Below are 6,394 nucleotides of genomic sequence, written 5' to 3'. Positions count from 1 at the left end.
TCGATATCGATAAAAAGTTATCGATACCGATAAAAAGTTATCGAAATCGGTCAAAAGTTATCGAAATCGATATATAGTTATTGGAAACGATTGATATATATGATGATGGCATTTATATTTCTTTGAAACATAGGATTATGTTTTCTTGAATAATCAAGTTTCGTGAATAATCAGGTTCGTGAATAATCAAGTTTCATAGCATTCAGCTTCTGTCATGCAGTTGCCTTTACTCAAATTCCATAACATTCCATGCGGCTGACTTAAGTAATGTTTTAAACTTCAAATTAAGTTTGTTTTTTTATGAATGTTTATAAAATTATTCATTCATAGGTGTTTGCTCTTATTTAACGAGTTATATTTCTACAAGCTTAATAGATCTACCATCTACCGAGTTTTATATCATTCAGCTTCTGTCATGCAGTCTCATATGCATTATGCAGTCGTTGGCATGGATTTAAAATGCTTTCTGTAACTTAAATCTGGGCTTTTCTGTGACTGCTCACAAAGAAGGAGGTCGAAAAAAAAAAATATGATCAATATTTCCACAAGTTTTATTAATGCACCTTCCATTGAGTTTCGTAGCATTCAGCTTTTGTCATGCAGCTGCCTTCACCCTAGTTTTTGCCACATTCACTAGATGAATTGGCCCATAGTTTCAGAGACAATCAGAAGGCTGCATCATTTTTCAGCGAGCATTTATGATGAATATTTCCAAAAGTTTCAGTCTTAGCCAATGATGCACCATAATCAAGTGTCATAGCATTCAGCTTCTGTCATGCAGTTGTCTTTACTCAAATTCCATAGCATTTGTTTAGTGTCGTTTTACTGAAAGACTGAAACTACATTTCAAAGGTATTTAAATGTGCCTCAGTGAGCAATACTTATTAATATTTTAGAATTCATGGCTTTTGCCATGCAGCTGCCTTAACTCAAGATTCATTTCGTTATCGAAATCGATAAATCGTTATCGAAATCGATAAATAGTTATCGATACCGATAAATAGTTATCGAAGTCGATAATCATCTACTACATCTTTGAAGCTAGAGTCGCCAAATTTTAAATGTAGATTTATATGTACTTTAGAGACCCCGTCACCCTTAAATTTGTAAAAGACGTATTTCAAATACTAGACTTGGCCTTGGCAGATTTATCTAATTAAATGCGTGTACCTATGCATGTATGTGTGTGTTTCTTGTGTGAGCAGAAAGACGCAAAGAATTATTGAAATATCAGTTTCTCGAAGGGTTCAGGGGATCTCGTAGTCGAGTAGTCCCGACTAGAGCTTTCTTTTTTGTTTTATTTTATTTTTTCGAGTCGCTCGGATTTATTAAAGCTTTAAAGCTAGGGCCTGCAATTGGGCCTCAAAGTAGAGAGCTCTACGAACAATCGAGAGTAGCAGTGTCAATGTCGCTGCTAAATGCTGTGGCTGCCCTTTGTTGCCGTTGTTGTTTTTGATGCTGCTGCTGCTGCTGCTGCTGGCATGAGACCAGGACATGGACGTGATTACCATGGGAGGCCAGTGCAACAGCGGGTGGTCTCTTTGACTGGATGCCGGCCATTGCTACAGCTGCTGTTTGCCGTTTGGCAAGCGGAATGAGCCTGTAATTTGTACTTGCACTCGTGAACAAGTGCTTCCTCATCCTAAGGGTGTGTGTATGTGTGTGTGTGTGTGAGTAAGTAAGTGCTGGTGTTTGCGTGAAGTTATTCAACACAAAGCACGGAAAAAAATGTCGAGGCAAATAAACTGGTCTGGGTTCGCTCCCAGCCAAGGTCAACCCAAGGATAACGCATATTTACGTGCTGGTCGTCCCCCTAAACCCCTCTCCGCCTACTCCGACCATCGACACTTTGGCGAGCTGCTCCCTGTGATATTTCATGCTTTTGTTTCGCTGCCTCTCACACGAACACACGCACACACACACACACTCATACCCTCTGCCCATGTATGTGCGTTTATCTGTATATTACGCTCTGTTGTTGTTTTCTTTTTATTTTCAATTTTATACATGTATTGCAGAAGGCAGAAGGAAATGGCGCATGTTTGTGTTTGTCCTGATGCTGGCGATAATCCACTGATGTCATTTATTTGGCTCGCTGCGTCGACGCCTCAACAGATGCAGTCCCCTGCCCTTCAATACCCCGATATCCTGATGTCCCGATACCTGCTGTCATCCCGCTGGCCAGGCCAGACTTTATAAGCTTATATCTCTATCAACAGCAGCTTGAAGCTCTGAGAATTGCTCACTGACGCAAAGTAAAGTTCACGCTTCAATTGAAAATTGCGTGCGTGATATTTAGAACAATGTGTTGCCATCGCAGCAGTCCCAAAAAAATAAAAATAAAATAGAATAAAAATAAAAAAATGAAAAGAAAAAAAAATGGCCAACCCCCTTAACAATAACAACTCAACAATTTTCGACATTTTAATACAGGGGCTGTTGAGCCTAATACTCTCTTCAAGAGATACTCTAACCTTTAGTACCCACATTTTCTCAATAATTACGTAACCTATTAGCATTTTATTAAAACACGGCTAAACAAGGTATTGGATATTCACATGGAAATTGTTATGCCTTTTAAACTGATATTTATAAGAGCCCCAATTCGTAAGTGTATTTTATCTTCATTAGCTCTTAAAGAGACCCGCCCTGGTATTTGCACGTCGAGCTATTCGATTTGGTAATCATTCGAATGGCTTCTAATAACGTTGCGGTGGGCGTTTATATTTATAAATTGTTAAATATAAGCCAAGGTTCCCAGGCACAATACAAACGGTGAAGGCATCCAACGAAAATAGCAACGCATTGTTGTATATATTGTGTATAGATATGGAAAATCGGCGTATAGCACACAAAATGGCTGCGCCTCAATTGGCCCATCGAGCTGGGGTAGGCAGCAGGCAGCAGGCAGCTGGCAGCTGGCAGCAGTCAACGGCATCCTGGCATCCTAACATCCTAGCATTCTGGCATTCTGGCATCGCGGCAATGCCAACTTAATGCCGGCCAGACTAGCGCCAGGGAGGAGCTGCAACGTGATGTGCGGCCGGGCACAGTTCACTGAGTTCGACTTGCTGTTTGTTTTATTTCCAGACGCGCTTTAATGTCGTTTATATTTATACAATTTAGGCCCCCGCCATCAGGGCGAGCGAGGGCCAAGTGCAAGTGCCGCTTTGTGGGTTCACCAACAGCATCAGCATCATCATCTCTTGTGCTCACTCCCTTTCAATGGCCTCAATGAACGGGTCGATAGAATTTTACAGCATGCTTTCCCTTTACGACGAGGACACAGCACAACAACAGAGCAACAACAGAGCAACACAGCAACACAACAGAGCACAACAAACAACCGCCAACAATAACTCCTTGGCCGTCTTTTGTGTTTGCGCATTGGACGCAGTTCATCAATTTATTTAGCATTTTTATGCGATTCCTCAGCACGAAATTGTTTAAAACGAGCGCTATATTGATTTAATTAACGTCTCTTAAATGGCCCTAAAGGGAATCTGCGCTGCACTCCCGCCCACTCTGGCTACATGCATATTCAATTCGATTCAGCTTCAATCATCCTCGACTCTAACAGCATTTTCATGTTAGTTCAGTCTGTTCGAATCCTAAAAAGAAATCGATTTTCAATCAAGGCAAAACTAAAATACATTTGAGTTTTGTTTGGGAAAGAATTTCTAATTATTTATATAAATAATAAATCTAGAAAAATATATATTTATTTTAATAATTTTATTTTGTATATACATATATTTCTTCTTTTGTAACTATATTTGTATTTGGCTTAACTTACCTGCCAAGACTCCTTAAATAATTGTGAGTCCTTTGCAGCTTAATTGAAAACAATAACAGTCACTCGAATAGGCCAAGTTTGTGAATAAAATTTATCTTGATTGCTCTGCGCTGGCGGCTAGAAAACATTTATAATAATAATAAACATGATGGGAGCAAGACCTATTTCAATTATTTGAGACTTGTTTGAGAAATGTCTGCAGCACGAGCTAAACAAACTGTCAAAAACACATTCATCCATTGCCACCTACGGCCGAGACGGAGAAGATAAATGGTAGCAACGTAATTAAATAAGGCCTCAGAGCTATATGAGTTCCGATATCAGAGACTAGGGTCTATGGTGCTATAAGCAGATTAGTTTAAAGCAAAAGCTAAGGTCAATATGGACGCTCTCTCGCAGACGATTCGAATTCGCAATTAAACACATTAAACACGTCTATTATTAGTTTTTGCGCTGAGCACATGCCAAAGCCCCTTGCCAATACAAGCCCCCTCTAACCAATATTCGCACATGGCCCGAGGGACTGGAGAATTACGGCCGCGCATTTGGCCAAGCCAACAGCAACAAAGTCATCAGAACAATGATTGCTCTGGCCTTATATATTGGCAAACAAATTCGCTGAGCAGCTGAAAAAGCGCAGCGAACCCATCCAATGGCATAGCTGAAATCCAGGGACAAGCACGCGTCTCGGTTCATTAACCAACCCAACAAAAGGAGCAACAAAAGAACGAAGGCAACAGCCAAAATGGGAGCATAGAGAATCCGAGAGAAAGTGTAAAGAACTAGCACTAAAGGGAAACAAAATTACCAAGCAGCAAGCTAATAAAATGTTTGTCGAGGGTTCGTAGCTGCTTCAAATTCCGCTCGGGTGATAAGTTGTTCACTCCTAAGCTAACGCTATCTGTCTCTCCCTCTGTCTCTCTCTCTCTGTCCCTCGCTGAAGATCTCTGCAGTTGGTGATTTTATGGCCCCCCCCTGTCCCCCGCGTGTATGCAACGTTTCTTTTTTATTAGTTCAACGCTTATCCGCCATTTTGACAGTCGTTATTTTGCTGATTACAGCAAGGACAATGCCCAGGCACTGCTCGCAACTATTACACTGTGCAGCAAATTTGAAGAACTGAATGCTCACCCCTCCGTTGGCCCCGTTTCAAGGAAAGGAGCGCCTTTTAATTCACTCGGCCGTCTGGCTGGCTGTCCAGTGTTGTTTTGGTCGAATCTGTTTCAACTTTGGCCGGCTTTTGTGGATGGATGATTAGTGCGTGGCGCTGAATAGTTTTTGGGTTGCTGCTACTCGTTGCCCGGCTTATATACTCATTAGTCAGTTGATGCACGTTGCGCGATTTGTCCCCACAATGTTGGCGATGCGACCCCATTTTCGTTGGGGCACGCACTACAGCTCAGCTTACATTTTATGTAGCTCAGCATAATAGGGAATTCCGGCAGCTGTTTTTGGTTAGCGCTTGCTTGCCTTCCGCCTCCCGCCTCCTGCCTCTTGGCTGTTGCCCATTGTTTTAGATGCGTTGTTTGCATTTCGCGCTTTGCTGACTGCATTCATCTTGGACCCCAAGCCCACATCTCAGCTGCCTGACTGCCAGGCTGACTGCCTGACGGACTGAGTCTCTGCTTGAGCGACAGCTGCACAATGCAATCCACGAGTGGCTGGCGTACCACTTGCAATTGCAACTCTATTGCTCACCCCAACACCCACCAACCAGCAGGCAGCCCACCGCCCAACCAGACAAACAGAACACCACAATGTTAACTGTAAACTGTAAAGTTTACGTCTGTAGTTTGGCCTTCGCCTCTCGTTGCACTCTGTGCCACTGTGTGAGTGTTTACTCTACTGCTTCTTCTTCCTCTTTATCTTCTTCTTCATCATTTCACGGCGTGTCCATCGAGTGTTGCATTTCGCGTTGCAGCACACAAAAGAATCGCTTTAGCTGAAATTTAAATAATTTGTACTCAGTTTTCGATTACTGTTTCAGTATTTTTGTTTGTTTGTTTGTTTGTTTTAATTTGAATACACACAAGTTCAGATACATAGATACGTAGACGTAAATACATATGGAATACAAATATGCTATAGCTGCTTACATCTTATGGTTGGATCTGTCAATTGTATTTATTATATTTGTGCCAATCTATCGTGGACGTAGCTAGTTAATGCTTTGGGTCTTTGGGTAATTATTCACTTATGGAATTTTCAATAAATTCTTATTGCTGCGCATTCATCAGATGTCTTCCCACTCTCACTCTATCTCTCCCTCTCTCTCTCTCTCTCATGCTGTCTATCTCTGTCTCTGTAGCTTTTCGAGGCAGCGCTTATTGGCTATATAAATTAATTGTACACACATACATATACATATACACAGTTAGATACCTACTTAGGCTTAAATTTACACCTAGCTTTAGTTAAGGAACGCACACACATACACATATAGTCACATTTTCATATATATGTATGCATGTATACATAGTAGATAAATTACTCTGTGAGCTATACATATTGAATATTGATAATTGCCTTTTTATATTGATTAATATTTAGTTGTTTTTGTTTCTTTTTTTTTTTTGGTTTTGTTTTCAAAACAATGAG

Source organism: Drosophila navojoa, chromosome 2 (assembly GCF_054131105.1).
Source record: "Drosophila navojoa isolate 15081-1374.11 chromosome 2, UAZ_NAV_1.0, whole genome shotgun sequence".
In the NCBI taxonomy this organism is placed as follows: domain Eukaryota; kingdom Metazoa; phylum Arthropoda; class Insecta; order Diptera; family Drosophilidae; genus Drosophila; species Drosophila navojoa.
The sequence above is the reverse complement of the archived record's forward strand: the minus strand, read 5'-3'. Positions refer to the sequence as shown.